This window comes from Lipotes vexillifer, unplaced genomic scaffold, assembly GCF_000442215.2.
Source record: "Lipotes vexillifer unplaced genomic scaffold, Lipotes_vexillifer_v1.1 scaffold69, whole genome shotgun sequence".
Classification (NCBI taxonomy): Eukaryota; Metazoa; Chordata; class Mammalia; order Artiodactyla; family Lipotidae; genus Lipotes; species Lipotes vexillifer.
The window spans coordinates 5,850,943-5,869,278 of record NW_006790942.1 but is presented as its reverse complement, the minus strand read 5'-3'; positions in this window follow the sequence as shown (position 1 = coordinate 5,869,278).

Sequence of the window (18,336 nt, the reverse complement as noted above, 5' to 3'; positions counted from 1 at the left end):
ATATTTATTGAATGAATGAATGATTCACTACCTAGGTTTGCCTAAAAACCATCAGCGTCTCAACATCTCCGATTCCACTGCTAAGCACAGATTTCTGCGACCTCTTTCCACTGTAGTTAGTGGCCTTACATCAGAACTTTGTTTAGTCACAAAAGATCAAGCTAAATGTTATCCTTTCCATGGTCGCAAAGCTATATAGTTTTACTTTATTTATAGTTTTATCAGCCAACTATGTAGCGAGAATGCCACACTGAATATTTGCAAAACCACCATTTTTAAGCATACGCGAAAACAGATACGTTTAATGTCCGGTTCCCAGGCTCTGAGATGACTTCTGTTTGTTTTTTAATCTTAAAAATAATCTTCAGTCAAACAGTGGAGAAAGTAGGAAGTAAAAGCCAAGCTCCCTTTGAACAATGACTCCAAGAAAACCACGAGTATGTGACTAAGTCGGTGACTGAAACAAGAGGGGAGTATGGTTTTCAGAGGCAGCGAACATAACTGTGAAATATATGCACTGGGTATCCGTTTTACCCCATGCGCCTGTGGTTAGCAACGTTCTTTTAGGCGACAAAAAAATGTACGCACATAAAACAATACTCATAAACCCAACTGCAAGTTCTATAACAAATTGATGACTTACCTGGCGTCCAGACTAAAAACCACGCACACGTGGCCTCCGCTAAAAGTAACCGAATGCCATGCAGGTGATCACAGGTTGTAAAAGGCAGGCTGATTGTCTCTTTCATCTTGTTTAACTTTCCCCACTCTTGTTTATTTTACTAACGCTACTACTACTAATGCAATTCAAGGAACACAATAAATTTCTAAATCTCCCTCACCAAAGATAAATGAGCATTCATTTCTGCATTCCTGGCTGGTTTCTGCTTCTGGCTTCCCTCCTCTAACCATATGTACAGTTTCCAGGTTAATCTGCCAAAAACAGTGATTCTGGGAAGTCCCTCCTCTGGTTATGAACTCAGGGTGGCTCCCTATGGCCTCGCTCCTCAAGTTCACAGCCCTCTCTGGGGTCTCGCTTGTCAGGTTCCTAACCTGGGTTAGGCCTGTAGCCTGGGTCAGTCTGGTTTCTATGTTAACATCAAGACTCTGACCACTTGACTCCATCCTCATCTGGCCACCACTGGCCTTGGGGTGACTGGCTAAAAGAACACAGATCAATGAATGAAAATCACAAACATCAAACCCTAAGCCCCACTGACGGTACAGACATTCTTTACATGGAGGACAGACTGCTTGCTTCTCTTTCCCTTAGAAACAAAGCAAGGTTAAGAAGGAAGAAAGTTCATAAAACATGGTCTTCAGCATCTCAAAGTGAAGCACGGTAAGGGTAAACTGAAAGTATTACGGAGGTAAATTTGGCATTTCCCAAGCATCTTTTTTTTTTTAATGTAGTTTCATTTTTTAGAAATAAATTTCTTTATTTATTTTTGGCTGTGTTGGGTCTTCATTGCTGCGCGCGGGCTTTCTCTAGTTGCGGTGAGCGGGCTTCTCACTGCGGTGGCTTCTCTTGTTGCGGAGCACGGGCTCTAGGTGAGCAGGCTCAGTAGTTGTGGCGCACAGGCTTAGTTGCTCCACAGCATGTGGGATCTTCCCAGACCAGGGCTCGAACCCGTGTCCCCTGCATTGGCAGGCGGATTCTTAACCACTGTGCTACCAGGGCGTCCTCCCAAGCATCTTAACTGAGCTTTCTGTGGAGGCAGAATTCCAACAGGGGCCCCAGGAATTCCCAACCCCTTGGAGCACAGGCCTGCACAGTCCCAGGACAGTAAACACAGTGGATCTCACTCCTGTGATTAGGAATGTTACATGTCACATTAACCTCAGCTAGAGGGTCTGTCCGGATGGATCCTTCACTCTCATGCATCCTTTAAAAGCAGTTTTCTCTGGCAGGTCACAGAAGAGAAAATGAAGGGACTAAAAGCTGAGGGGGTCCAAGGAGATGCTGCTATGATGTTGTGACAGGGTCCGGGGCAAGGAATGGCGAGTGGTTTCTAGAAACTTCTAGGAACTGATGGCAGCCTCGGCCTCAGTCTTGCCTACAACCTGAATGAGCTTAGAAACTGATTCCTCCCCAGGGCCTCGATCTAGACCATGGCCTGGCCAACATCTTGACTATGAGGCCCTGAGCAGATCCAAGTCCAACCAGGAAAGACTTGTGACCACAGGACTCACAGGAGCTGAGAAACAGCTGTTGTTTGTGGAAATATCATGCAGAAAACCAACATGCTTTCCTCTAAGCGCAGCATCTGCTCACATGAAACGATATCCTAAAAGCACCTACAGGACTGTCAACTGTCCTCATGGGTAGGAATGTATAGCCAAAAAGACAAAGAGAAAGAAAAGCATAAGAGACCTCCAAGGAAATCTCTGTCCTTCTTACAAAACCATGAGATCTGGGAACAAGCAGAGTATATACAAATCTGTAATGACAGACAGTGCCTGCTCTAAAGATCACCATGCATAAGCAATGCTTCTCAGAAGTGTTAAAATAGGAATCGTCCCTTCCACAATATTTTACTAATGTTAACATCAATAATGGCCGCATGAACATTATAATTTATTCAGGTTCCTATTAGGAAAGGTGTATATTAGGTTGTAAGGTTATCCTTTCCATGGTCGCAAAGCTATATAGTTTTAGTTTATTTATAGTTATATCTATAGACGTATATTAGGAAAGGTGTTCATCTTTTATTCATCAAAAGAATAACTGATTACCTGCTATATACAGTATCCTTTGTAAGTGCTTATTGACTAATTCCAGGGAAGGCTAAGAAAAGCATGCCATCTACATATTAGTACAAGAAAAAGTAAATATTAGAGGATGTTTGCCCACTGTTTTTCTTAACAGTAACCATTAATCACTAAAATACAAATGTTCTGTATTTCATTTTGCTTTTATAAGCAATCTTAATTATTTTAACTTATAGATATTTGTTTCATTTCTACTCCATGCTAGGGTCTCTGCTAGGCACTAAGAAACATAGATAGTATGTCAGCCCCTGATTTCCAGTTACCCAGAGTCTATTAAGAGAGACAAAGAAGGCTATGAAGAATTGAAACAAGCAATTTCAATCAGTACAATATTAGTGGTATGTGGATTACGTAAGATGCAGTGTAGCCTGGGAATTATATAATGTTCAGTGCGATGGTGCTGAGTAGTCAATTAAGAAAGTGTGTATCTCCACCCACCCACCCATCCGTCTGTCCGTCCGTCCGTCCATCCATCCATCCATCCATCCAAGACTCTTACAAGTTAAACAGAAACATCTGCCCGAATTAAGGGCCGTTCTGACATTTGCTGTGTGCCTAAGGACTGTGATCAAGCACATTTTTTTTAACGAGGGAAAACTAGCTTTTCATGAAATACGTCTAGGCACTGTCGTCTACTCAAATATGAAAGGCAGCTGCCAGTTCTTAATCTGTCACAATTGAGTTTACACATTTCTAATACAACAGTCTTAGTACAACAAAACTTTACCCACTCCTGGAAAAGGAACACCATTTTATTCTCTAACCTCTAAAGTTCTGATAGAAAGTGGCATTAAAATCACACTGACTCCCCAGAAAAAGAGTATATGAGAGTTTGGGACCTAAATCAAACCAAACATTTCAGCCATGACCAAGCAATGTAAAATGACAATAATTGTATTCTTGGAGGGGTAGAGTCATTAAAGTAGAAAATACTGAGTGTTATAGTTTATGAACACACACACACACACACACACACGTGCATGCCTGCGCACACACACGCACACACACACAGTATCTATTATACCAGTCCTGCTGGGAGGAAATGAAAATCTTAATCCCCATCACCCTACCAAGGTTTTTCTTAAGTGAGAAATTTCCCCGTGATAATGCTTGTCTTACTTGGCGTTTATTTTTAAAAGGATGAGCCGTGACTTTTCACACAAGCTGTTTTCAAATTCCACCCCTTAAAATTATTCCTAAAAGAACTTTCTTAGACTCAGTCGTCAGATGTTTAACATCTGCTGTGCGCCTGACAAAGTCAGGGATGCAAAACACAGTGCTTAGAAATCACAGGCATGGAAAGAACATGCTGACGGGATACAGTGCAATGGACAGTACGTGACCCCAAGCCGTCACGGAGTTTATACGTCGGCTGTAGAGATTTGGTTAATAAACATGCAAGACATTAAAAAGCAATAATACATGAAGCAACAAGAGAAGCAGAAGGGGGATACTTCCAACAGATGATCCCTGCTCTGTCCCAAAAGGCAGGCAACCCACCTGCCACGAGGTCCCGCAGCTGCTCTGTTGTGCGACATCCCACAGGGGGTGAGATGGGGCCTCTTCAGTTTATGAATACCAAATTTTAGTTACTTTAACTTAGTGACTAAGGAGTAACCATTTATTCCCAACTGAAAACAAAAGTCTAAAGGCTGCTCAAAGAAGGCGCTCAGAGCCAGGCTTCGGGAGATGCCGGCACAGCACAGGGGAGCCTGGAGCCATGGTCACACACGACGCGCCCCCTGCCCCGCCACAGACATTGCATCTTGATGTCCTGTCTGCCCGAGGGGGATAATGAAAGGGACGGTGACCGTCCGTGTGAAGGGCACCTCGGGCCCAGCACTGCACTAGCGCTTGTGAGGAGTGTCGCACGTAATTCTCACCAGAACCTTTCGAAGCAGGTGCCGGGAGAACAATCTAGAAATAATAACAGAATGGGGCCAGCAGGATAGGGTCGTTGTGAGGATTAAGTGACAACAATATTTTATGATCATGAGCATTTTGTCAGGCACGCAGTACCTCAAAAATGACATGTATCACCATTACTCGGCTGAGTGAAGAAATGGGGCAGGGATTTCAAGCAAATGAAAAGAGCAGGTTTTGCAGAAAGTCTTCGAGAAAAGAGCCTTCAAGATGGCAAGTAGATCAGTACAGCTGAGAAGAGTTCCAAGGAGGACAGCGGGAATGGCTGGGGAGGTAAATCTGAACTCGACTACGGCTGCAGCTGAGCGCCCAGGGTCCACACGCGTACCTTTTACCCCCATGGTCCAGGGCAGTTAGCACGAGGCTTCTAAAAATGAAGGTGACATGGGATACTAGTTCACTGAGATCCACCGACAGGCAACATGCAGGGAAGACTGAAAAGGGAACAGCTAAGGGACAGAGGGGCTGATCGGAGGCAAAATTATGTGGTAAGAGAAGATGGGGGTTACCTTGGAACACGAAAGGTAGAAAGAAAAGCGCAAACATGAAAGAACAAAAATACTTAATGAGTGGATGCTCCAAGGTTTTCCGAAGATGGTTTCTTGGTAAGGGAAGCTCAGTGGTACTAGAATAACAGTCAGGAGAGGATGCTGGCTTCACAGGAAGATCAGGGAGCCATTCGTGACATCACGAATTTGAGTCTGGACTGGAATATTGATGACGTGGGTCTAGCAAGTGGCATAAAGGTTGGGATAATCAATGGGGAAGCACAGGTGTGGTGCGATGTTCCTGGGCGTAGGGTGAACCACTGGGCCTCAGTGCCTGGAACCACATCCCAGGCCCCGCAGCCTCCAGGCATAACACGAGGTGATGAGAGAAAAAAGTGTGGTCTCCAGGTCCACCCACATGAGGTTCCAGCCCATGAGTACACTCCCTCGTCCTCAAACCTCACTACGAGCATCCTATCCAAACACAGACCATGACGCCAAAGCTCAGGTCATTCATATTTACCTCCTCCCTACAGATCGGCCGGGACGCCTGGGCTAAGGCATAAGAATGATGTCACCACTTGGAATCCTGCAGAATGTTCAGGTCGCTGCCTCCCCAAAACGTAAAGGAGCTCATTCTTCTTGTATCGTCTTCAGTTCTCATAGCAGGGAAGTCGACTGAGTTCCCACTTTCCACCTAATTAGGTTCACACGGGGAACACTATTTCAGTACATTGTCTGAAAACACTCCCTGCCATCACCAATATTTTCTCTTCGTGATGCCCATCCAACTTTCTTGTGCTTTGAAAGTGCGTTAACATGATGGTCGTCACCAACGTCAGCTCTAGAAATCTGAACAGGCTCCCTGGTTCAAGCCATAAGACCTGAGACCCTACGTACTATTCTCTCCGGCACGTGTAAGGCCACTTGGCGTTGTATATTCAAGTGGACCATGACCAATCCAGGGAATGTGACCCACAGCCATCCTCTGGCACACAGCGCGGTCTAGCATAAGCAAGGAGACGGAGAGTTTAAAACTTACAACTAGCGCCTGCCTGACTTGGCATCAATCACTCTTTACAAAAGTGAATGTGAGCAGGTGGTACAAGTTGAAGACTAAGAAACGGTAAGATGTGCACGCACATCTCTTTCAAATCCCTGACCTAAGGGTTCCCAAAGATGAGCCAGACGGGAAGAAGTTATACATGTAGAGGTGGTACTGAGACATTCTGTTTATCTCAGATTCCTTAAAGGGTAACTTGCACTTAGTGAGGATTCTTGGTATATCCAGTATAACAGGAAGAACACAATTCATGGAATGACAAGGCTTCAGGTTATACCTGACGGTTAATGTCTGGGCTCCTACAACCTCTCTGTGTCTCAGTTTCCTCATCTACGAAATGGGCACTCCAGAATTGCCACAAAACAACAAATGGCTTCTGAGAATCTTGAAGACTGAATTACTAATATTTTATTTTAAAGTCTACGTTGTGTATTAATATATAGTAGAGACTAGTTCTGATAATTTAATTGCATAAAATATAAAAATTCAACTATAGTTAATGTGACAATGCTAATTTGGTCATCGTGACCAGGGGGTATCACATTTTACTTTTCTGATGTGAATAAGTGCTCTTAGCTGAAAGAAAAATTCTCCTTAAAGAAACGCCTGCCTTTTGGTATGACAATCTTAATACAATTTCTTTCTTTTTTCAAAAATTTTATTTATTTACTTTTGGCTGCGTTGGGTCTTTGTTGCTGTGCGCGGGCTTCCTCTAGTTGCGGCGAGTGGGGGCTACTCTTCGTTGCGGTGCGCGGGCTTCTCACTGTGGTGGCTTCTCTTGTTGCAGAGCACGGGCTCTAGGTGCACGGGCTTCAGTAGTTGTGGCACGTGGGCTCAGTAGTTGTGGCGCACGGGCTTAGTTGTCCCGCGGCATGTGGGATCTTCCCGGACCAGGGCCCGAACCCGTGTCCCCCTGCATTGGCAGGCGGGTTCTTAACCACTGTGCCACTAGGGAAGTCCCTCTTTTTGTTTTATAAGATGAAAATACTCCTTGGTTTGTGTGCTCCACCATTGCAATGGTTTGCACAGGTGGTCACTGAATAGATGAATAAATGAATAGATGAAACTGGAATTGCACTAAAAGGCAGCACATGAAGTACGGCTGGTCGTGGAAACATGCAAGAGCCAGAGGCCTCCTGAGCACAGAGGGTACCTGGGCAAGGCAGCAAGCGGGTCAGTCCATACACTGGAGCACCCACTGGGGTCAGGCACTGCTCCAGACCCTGGGGACAGAGCTGTCAACAAACATACAAAATGCCCTCACGGCACCTATTACCTCCTAGCTCTACTTGTCAACTTCCTAACTGAACAGGAACACAGCAGCCAGGGAGAGTGTGATCACAGGGTCAGAGATGGGGACACACGGCACCCGTGATGACGTGACACACCCAGTGCCGCTCTGAGGGGCTAAGAGAGCACAATTCCATGGATTAACAACAAGGTCCCACCGTAGAGCACAGGGAACTATATTCAGTATCCTGGGCTAAACCATAATGGAAAAGAATATAAAAAATAATGTATGTACATGTATAACCGAATCACTTTGTATACAGCAGAAACTAACACAAACATTGTAAAGCAACTATACTCCAATAAAAAAAAATTACCACCAACATATGGAAAAAGAACACATTAAAAAAAGAGAGAGAGAGAGAGACGGAACGCAGTTCTAGTGCCCTGAGCCACACGTGGGAGACCCAGTGCTGGGTCTCCTCCTGCAATAAACGTGGCAACAGACGGCCCACTGCACAGACCTGCACTCAGCCACTTACTGTCAGATGACGATTAATGTCACTTCACTAACTTTTAAAACAACTCTTTAACAGACTATTAAACTTTGACTTTTAACGAATTAAAGCTGCTTTTAAAAAAAGAGCTTTTTATTTTAGCCAGTTAACTCATTATTTCCTAGAACTAAGGAGTATACATGCTATACATCCTATTTAATGTTGAACATATTTAATTCACAAAGCAGCTTGCAGGCTTCATTTCAATTCATCCACACAGTCTTTTGTCCTTGTTTTATGAGAATTTCCAAGTGCTGCCGGATTTTAACCACAACTGGCACTTTCCTAAAGAGTATCCGTGAATCCCTAAATTCCAATGCTAAGTGAGTTTTGTTGGCCTGCAGCTTAAACGACGGCCAAATTATTTCACACTGGCTTTTATTTTGTGATTCTATTGCGTGAGGTCTATAATCTGTGACATTACTAAGCTGATTATTTTCTAAGTGTAATATCCACAGCCTGGCCAACTCCATCTACTTTAGAAATTAGCACAGGGATTTATTTTGATTCTTCTGTTGCAGTCCTAGCAGTTTTACTTTCCTAGTAGCTGCTGCTTTCATATAGGAGTTTTAGCATATGGAAGTTAGCTACATAAAACATTTATTTTTTTCATCCACACATTTTTAACTGAAAGGGAGCTTTGATGCACTAAGGTGAGTTATAAAGCATGAACTGAACTCTTTTCATAGGTACAGTATATTCATTTTCTATATGTTCATGAAAGTTTTCTAAACAAAGCAGACAGTGGTACAAGCTGTGTTATACTACTCATACCACTGTGGTCCATGTGCGTGGTGCCCTAGGACCACACACCATTCACTTGGTAAGTGCACATGGTGCCTCTGACCACCCAAATGTCTCCATGTGTACCCGTGCTGCTACAGAAAGCAATTCCCAAGTAGCACAGACAGGGCTTTATGCAAGCCCCCCAAAGGTATGTCAGAACCGGACGAAGAGTAGTCATATTCATCGGTTCAAATACCTCCGATGAAAGGGTTCATGTATATTTGCACAATCAAACCAAACACAAAGGAATCAGGTAGCAGTATATAAATTTTTTTTGGAAAGACAGAGAGGCACGTCATTTGAGAACGGAATTCTAGAGCCAGTCTGATTGGGTTCAAATCCTATTTCACTACTTATCAGCTGTGTAACCTGGACAAACTATTTCACCTCTCTACGCCTCAGTTTCTTCATCTATAAAATGGGGATAAGGCAGAACTGAGCCCAGAGCTGGGATGAGGATTGAATGAGGCGAAACATGTAAAGTAGCTAGAACAGGGCCTGGCAATAGTAACCACTATTCAACTATTCAGATTTGGCGTTAGTATTATTGCGTAAGAAAATCAAAGCAGAAAGAGATTAAATAACTTGTCATGGGTTTGAGAATTAGTCAGTGACTTTTTCCAGAATGAAAATGAAAGCTCTTGGTTTACAAGAAAGAGTTTCCCTGAGACCACGTTTTACATTCCAACTTTTTGAAAAGGTAAAACCTACGACTTGAAGTAATACTTAGGTCTGAAAAGCAAACTCCCATGCACTTCATGGCTTTGATGATGACACAGGTCATCCCTAACGGGCCACCTGGGCTGACATTTACTGGCTGCCTCTTCTCGTGGGGAGGGGCACACCCAGTGGACAAACAAGTCCAGTGTACATTATCAGCCGTCAACGAGACTTCAAATCCTAGAAGAGAAGCATTCTCAGAGAGCTCTTGAGTCTTGGCCGGGTGAGGTGCCTACTGTTTTCATTCATGTTTTTTAAATATCAGCCAATCCCCGGTGCGTTCCACTCGCACCTTGGAAAATCATCTCATTCATTTCAGTGCAAATGGTGTCCCTTCCTGGCGCCCCGAGGGAGCCAGGTTTATTTCCACAGTGTGAAGTGGGACAGCTAGAAACCAGAAAAGGTCCGGGTGTGTTAAAGAGCGGACGCTTTTTATCTATTTCAAATTTGAGACAAGGGTCCAGGGAGATTTGATCACTGATTTTGATGATGCAGGTTACAGCTCTTAGATAATGGAAAACAACATGCACAGGAAAGCAGTTCTTCCCTGGCACCTCCATCTAGTGCACGAGAAAAGTGCAGTCTTGCCTAGAGCACTGTACACGGGCCATGCACACACTGTCCAGCTGTTCCAAAATCGTCCAGAACACCCACCTCAGATAAACCAGAAGTCTGAGTAAGCCAGGAGCAGGTATGCTGTGTAAGACAATCTGTGTAAAAGGGCCAGAACCCAAATGGGTCACATGACATCATCTCTGAGTGACATTAGCATTTCACCCACAGTTCTCATCACTGTTGCATTGAGCTAGAAAATGAGAAAAAGCACCCAAACCCTGTTTCTCAACAGCTTAATCAAAATGCATATGTTCTATTTTTTTTTTTTTTTTTTTTTGATCTATATTTCTGTTTTTGTGCCAGTACCATATTGTCGTTTTTTTTTTTTTTTTGCAGTACGCAGGCCTCTCCCTGTTGTGGCCTCTCACGTTGCGGAGCACAGGCTCCGGACGCGCAGGCTCAGCGGCCATGGCTCACGGGCCCAGGTGCTCCGCGGCATGTGGGAGCCTCCCGGACTGGGGCACGAACCCGTGTCCCCTGCATCGGCAGGCGGACTCTCAACCACCGCGCCACCAGGGAAGCCCCATATGTTCTATTTTTAAATCAACGAACACCTGTGATTTTCAAATGTCTTCATCATAAATGTAATTAGTGTAATATCCTGGATCAAACATAGAGTATGGTATCTAAAAAGAAGGAATAGCATTATTTTCAGTCTAATCGCATTACCTGTTCTAACTTACTGCTTTATTATAACAGTCAAATAAAAAATGATGTCTTATGGAAGCAGAGAAATCCAAATCAATCTCTCTTCAAGATAAATATGAGGAAACTAAGGCTTGGAGAGTTTATACTGCTTATCTGAGGCTAAATCCTGCCAAGGGCTGAAGCCAGACCCCTGCTTATTCTATACAAGAAAGACCTGGGTACCAGGAAATAAGTTCAATGCCTAGTGCTGCTTCCTGACTTACAGCAGCACTGTAAGTGCTGGTGGTCAGGTCCCTACAGGTTCGTGGAGTCCTGTAGCTGAAAGTGAGAGAGGGGTGATGTGTGCACACTTACCGGTCAGGTCACACCAGGAAGTGTTGTCGACCTGAAGTCCTTCCTCCACCAAAACCCCAATGCCACATGTTTGTGACAGTCGGTGACCACCCTGATGAGTGAATTTCCCTACCTGGCAGCAATACTCCCCAGCTCACGGCTCACCTACTGGGACTTCCTCTGACTGTGGCTTCCCCGCCAAACAGGCAGAAGTGACAGAACAATGTCACGTCATTATTGGGGGCGGGGAGACACTGCATCATGAAAGAACACCTTCATGTGTTCTGTGGTTTGGGTTGAAATGTTACCACCAGTTAAGTGATGGGGAACACCAAAATACGTAAGCAGGACAGGACGTTTTAAGTATGAGTGAAAGGGTAGAATAGGAGAAGGGTGGGAAACAGCACCATGGTTTAGAATTAAAGGGTGGTCCTACTTCTTGCTAAAATGACCATTTCCACTTAATGTTTATTCACATAGTTAAGTTATTGTGTGGTGCCCTAGCAATTGAGATTTTCCCATTTCTAAACCTCTCTTTAAAAAAACAAAACCAAAAACATGTGCATTTGTCACTAAAATTTATTTTAGCAATAAATCCTGTGCCAACAAAGTTGCTGAAATAAAGATGGTAGAGAAAGGAAAAATCGTTAAGTGGACATTTAAAGCCTCATTAAAACTGAGTTTACGAAACGCTGGTCCTGATCTGAGGGAGACACTAGAGCACCTAGGGCCCGGGAGCACCTGGTCTGGGCCTCTGAGTGTGTGTACATCAGTTTCTCTTTGAGTGTATCATTTTGGATGTCGGTAAAATGAAATGCTCAGAGAAAAGCAAGCTGCTTCCGCTTGCTAGACAGTCCATAAATTGTCACAGAACACAGACGAATTCGCTCTGGGGACAATACTTTGTGCCCCAATCAAGAGTAAGGAAAGGTAAATGTTTTGCAGGAAAAAAAAAAGGAAAGGGACAACCCAAGGAGAGCTGAGGCAAGTCAAAGAAGAGGCGACCTTCAGAGGAGGAGACAGACTTCTCTCCAGGCCGCTTGGACCACGGTTAGAGGGCAGAGCAGGACCCAGTTCTGAAATCCCTGGTGTGCTTCCCTCGGCCCAGCAGACAGGCCTGGCTGCGCAGAGTCCATGACATAGAAATAACTTAATTATTATTTTAAAAATTGTGCAGAAAGAGTTCCAGGTAGTAAAATACAAGACCAAGCAAACTCAACGTGAGCCCACATTGACAAGGCTTTCTCCCGGGATGGCGAGAAGTTCGAAAGGGAACAAGGAGCTGGTGACAAAGGCTTCTGTGCTCATGGGGACACTGCCCGAGGTTCCCCGGGCACCCTCGGCCCCTGCCAACCAGCAAAGCAGGTGTTGAACACATCACATTCACTCAAATTCAGAATGACGAAAGCCTCTGCACTTTTAACCCGTCCCACTCGCGGGCGCCTCTCACAAGGAGTCATCCTCCCACCATTCCCAGGGCTCATCTTCCCTTCCTAAAACCAGGCCAATGAGGAGGGGTCCTGGGATCATTAACTGTTAACACAGCCAGGTGAACTGTGTCACCAAACTGGATGTGGGGCCACTTGCCCAAGGAGTGGCAAAGCCAGTCTACTGACACCAGGGTGCGATGAAGGAAAGTACAGCATTTATTGTACAGCCAAGCAATGAGAATGGGCAGCTAGTGCTTAAAAGCCCTAAAATCCCTGATAGCTTTCAGGGAAGAGTTTTGAAAGACAGGGTGAGGGAGACAGTCACAGGGTGTGTGACCAGCTCATGCTCAATTCTCTGAATGGTTGGTGGTGAGGTAACGGGGTGGGGGTGGTTTGGGAAACTCAACCTTCTGGTTCCAACTGGTCTGGGGTCTATAGGTGTTGGTGGTCAGCATGCAGTTACTTCTTCCACCTGGTGGGAGTTTTAGCATCTGAAAAACAACTCAAGAATATGGCTCAGGATATTATCTATAAGCCCTTGAGGAGGAACTAAAGGTCCCTGACTTTGTTTTATGGCTAAACTATTATTATTTTGTCTTGCTTGACTGCTTTCCTTTGTCTCTGCATTTTTAAAACTTTCTGATTAAATTTGTTCTTTGGAACTCAGGGAAAGTCTAGGAGGCTAAAGCTTTTTTACAAGTAAGAGACGGGGGGCATGGGGGGTTCTGTCCCTGGGAAGGCCCTGCAGGGTCCTGCTCGGTTTCAACTGGACCCTAATCCCAGGCCCTGCAGGCAACACCCTGCAGGATTACCCCAGAAGGACACAGGGAAAATGCCAGTTCGTCAACACTAATGCAGGGCTGGTATGCTTTTTTCAGCTCCATCAGGGAACTTCTATCAGAAAATCTTAGTGGCTCTGTCGAATGTTAAATTTATAGAAATATGGGATCAGATAACAACCCTGGCAGATTAGATTAACTGTGCATTTCTTAAGAGCAGGAGCCCTGCCTTCTCACATGGTACTGTGGATGCCCAGGACACGTCTGCTAAGTGAACTATTAAAGGAGCAGACGCAACCACACAGCCACTTAGGAAACTCCTGGGTGTCAGCTCTGCTCCCAGAGCCCCCAGGTGAAGCACAGCTGTCCCTTACTGAGGTGCATATTGAAGGCCGATCACTTTCAGTATGATTTAATGCACTAGTTACTTTCCGTAAATATTTTAATTACATGAAGAATACCTATATTAATAACAATAGAAAAAGACTTCTTTGCTGCATTCTTATAAATACATTAAATGAGGGCAACTGTCAAATGGTCTCAATTTTCTCCCCTGTTAAATAAGGAGTTAAAGTTAAACCTGCAACATCTTAAACACTCCAGGATTTCATATGGAAAATACAACACAGCTCTGAGTAAACAGCACAGACATCAGTGATGTCCTAGGGTTGATGGAGGGAGTGATGGCAGCTGTGCCACCTGATCCAGAGTGAGCAACACCTGAGATTTAAAATTTAAGTGAGAAGGGACTTCCCTGGTAGTCCAGTGGTTGGGGCTCCGTGCTTTCACTGCAGGAAGCCCGGGTTCGATGCCTGGTCGGGTAACTAAGATCCTGCAAGCTGTGCGGTATGACCAAAAAAAATGATAATAATTAAAAAATAAAATAAAATTTAAGTGAGAAAAAGCTATGACATATTTATGTGTCATCAGCAATCACAGAAAGAAGAATGACACGCTTTTTCAATACAATCACCCTCCTAAAAGGACCTTTTGAAGATTAAGAAACAAAAATTGGGTGAGTTACTAGGTCAGAACAATCTAGAATTCACTGGGTCCCATACAGCCTGCATCTCAAACCCAGACAGTCCCTGTCTGTGTCATGTTTTGGTGATGCCTATCTGCTCAGAAAGAGACCAAAGAAAGAAGCATCCTTTGAGATAAAATGCAAACTGCAGGGTGGACACAGGGGAGGAAAATCAAGATAATGACACTTGGTGGCCCTGAATGACAGTGAAAAGGAGAGAAAAGAAATGTCTGCTTTCCAATTCTAATTAACTTAGGAAACAAGTCACAACACATAGCCAAGAACAGTACTCATTGAAAAGAGATGCTACTAAAAAAATTTAAAAGACTATAAACTGCACCCCTCCTTAAAATGGAACATCATCTTCATGAATGAAGTGTGCATCTTAAATTGGAAACATTTTCGGTCAATAAAATAAACAAATTTTCCTTCAGAGAAGGAAAGCCAAATTACACATTTGTGTACAAAAACCTGGAAAAGTGCTAAGTATTGTGTTTCTTTACAAAGTATCATATGTACCAATTAGAAACATTTACTGTAGATAACAGGCTTTGCAGAAGGTTAATCAGAGCCTAGGATTAGAGACCAAGTTGGAAAAAAATTTTTTTAACATACTTGTACCTTTATGCCGTGAATACATGAGAGGTCTATCAGTTAAAATTAGCTTAATGATCTCAAAAAACCCTCAGAAACCAAAACCTACCATCAGATATTTTTCTCCTTTAATTCAACAGTAAAACAAGGTAAAAATAAATAAATAAAAGTATGGTTGGATATTAATCAGGGAAATCCAGTCAAGGAAAATCTAAATTTATATTACAGAAATTCAAAAAGACAGGACACTCAGTACTTGGAGAAGAAAATTTCAAAGTCTTAGGGTTTGAAGAACCGTATATAACTACGTATTGAAATATACTCCTGCTTAAATGGTTTGCTCTTTGACGGTACTCAGGTCAGATCAATGCCAAAAGCAAATAAGGAGGCAAACTCGATGAGAGTTTAAACCAAATGTCACCTCTGGGGGTTGTGCGTCTGCAGGGGAGGGACCCACTCATTTATGCCATTCAGAGCAGCAACTCAGCTACCCCAAGATTTGCAGAAACTTTCATTAAGCGCTGCTACAAATTTTGAGAAGCAGCTGTATTGTTTTTACTTGTTTATTCTCAGGACAAATCATAACCTATGTGCAACCACGTAACCAAGTCGAATTTTTTAAGTTGTGCAAATTTTGAAAAAAAAAAAAACAACCCAACCAACCTAATCAAAGAGGTTAATGTGTCCTGATGGGAAGAGCACTAAGTAAGATCAGAAGTCACAGTGTGAGGTTTCTATCGTAGGAACGAGCGCTGCAGATAAAAGACTAAGTCTTGATTTCAAAGAGAACATAAAACTTCTGCCTGAACCTGGGTCTCTACTGCTAAACACAATGGTTAGACTGTTCACTGCCACAAAGCAGTGATGCTAACAGAGCAGAATGTTTTCCTCCCAAGTTAGCTGAGAAAAGATAGAGCAAAGAACATCGACAAAACCCTCAAAGAGGTGGGTCTGAGTCAATATCAGAGATGCCCCACCATGGATCGGAGAGGCAGACCGCGCCCTCCCCTGGGTGTGTCACGTACGGAGAGGGTCATCGATCAGAATACAAGTCAGCAGCAGAAAGGGCAGGGGTGGCATTACTGCTCCAGCCTCCTTACTGATGGTAGCTGGACTTCTCATCAGGACCCCGGAAGAAGCCCAGGACCGCTCGGGAGCCGCAGAGAGAGCAGGGACTGATGGGGCCTCAGTCAAGGTCTTTCTCCTAAGCAGGCAGGAGGCAGGGGTAGGGGAGAGGGCAGATGGGGAGGGAGGGCAGAAAGAAAGAAGAGACAGACTCCAGCCCACCAGCATCCTAAGCTCAGGACAGAACATGTGCTAGTTTCACTGCATTCAAAAACACACAAAATATCCCCCCCCCCCCCACGGAAACGTCTTTATTTACAGTTTAAACTGTATTACAGTAACACTTGAGGCAAATTTGAAAAGTCATCATATTCTCAGCATTCTAACAAAGGAGTTTCTGTGCTCCGATCGATCCCCTTGCCACTCCCAGCTTCACCGAGCAACCCGATGTCAGGCACAGGTGCGAAGATAACAAGGCAGGTCTCCACCTCCAGGAGGGCTCAAAAACCTTTGCTTTCTGAGGTGAGTCACCGTCAGAAAAGAGAACATAACGTTCTCTTTTCTTTAAAAGATATTCTTAAGCCAAGTAATATCACTTGTTTCAAGTGTACAGAAAGCAAATGTGTAAAACAAATGGTAAGAAATTCTCTAATACACCATGGCTCAAATGTTTTTGGGGTCCAAAGTACAGGGAAAAGAATGTCAAAGTGTTTCCTACAAGCATCATTTAATTTAGATATAGTAGAATCAAGTGTTATTAGATTTCCATTGGCTTCCCTTTTTATAGTTTTGGAACAACCATATAGCATGGGTGATAAAACATTAGTATCCTTCACATTTAAGAGTGATGGAAGAAAGGCATCATCTAAAGAGAGAAACCAAAACAACTACACATATGTATCATGATCACAGACAGGTGCTAATGGATCCTAATGCTATATTCAACATCTATCATCTTTATTCTTAAGTTGCTTTTAAAATTTCATATAAACCCCCAAAACACTGCCCTTTATATTTAAAAGATAAGAATATTGCTAAGAATAAAAGGATTATGGGAGTATGTAACTCTTAACTACTCACTCCAATGGCCAATCACAACCAAAACACTTATGAATTAACTTTTGTGAGCAAAGTGTAGACAGTGGTCTAATAAACTAAGAATGAGATTTTAGTTAATAACATAACTTGATATACATGCACTGCCTGGTTGACAAGCTGAACGGACAGCTGTCTGGGCCCCTCTACCCTTAGATGTTCGCCACACTTGGGGTCACAACATCTGCCCTGTTCTGATCACATCTGCTGACAATGTTGTTGTTATTTTACCTTATCACTGAGGACTGCCACAGGCGGAGAGTGCTGTGTGCCCAGCACCGCCTATCTTACACGCACCACCTCATTTAACGCTTATAGCAACCACGAGAAATTTATCACCTCTGTTCTGCAGAAGACGATAGAACAAAAGCTACTAACACGTATTAAGTGTTTCCCATGTGCCACTCTACACAGCAACTCATCCTTCAATGCTCGCAATGATCCCATGATGTGGGCACTGCTATCATCCTGATGTGGCAGGTGGAAAAACCGAGGCACGGACAGTGAACAGCTTTCCAACATCATGTACATTACACACGGCAGAGTCCAGACGCGGACCCAGAGCCTCCTGTCACCAAAGTCACCAGCCTGGCTGGTGGGAGGGAGTCTGGCTGTGTCCCACCTATGAGAAGAGCTCCAACAGCAGGCAGGAAGGGGGCAAGCGGTGGGTTGGCCAGAGCTGGACCCCCCCATCCACAAGCCAACTCATAAATCTGGCTGGGACCGTCCCCCCACGTTCCCCTGGAAAAACCCACTGTAAGGAAAATATGCCTGCCTCAAAGCTGGCACAGCTCCACTGTCCCTGGAGCTTCTGAGCAGCGTGCAAGGTGTCCCAGGATAAAGAGTCCTGGTCTGGACGATGCCCTATGTCCACCCAACTCTCACCAATGGCTTAGTTCCTATGGCCCACCAGGTGCCGGACCTCCCCAGGCTCTGTTATTGAGCAGAACAGGCCTTGCATTTCAGCAGAAGTGCATGTGTTTCATGGCCCAGGGGGAGCACTCTGGGGACAGCAAGGGGACAGGCGGAAGCCAGGCCAGCCTCAGCCAGGCCTGTTGGCACAGAGCTGGCGGGATGGCCCTTTTCAGAGGTGGTCCCTCCCATTCCTAACAGTGACCCCGCAGGGCAGACTCCACAAACAAACGTTTGCTGAGTGAATACATGCAAATAAGGGGGAGGAGGGAGGAGAGGACAGAAAGGCGGCGGGGGGGGAG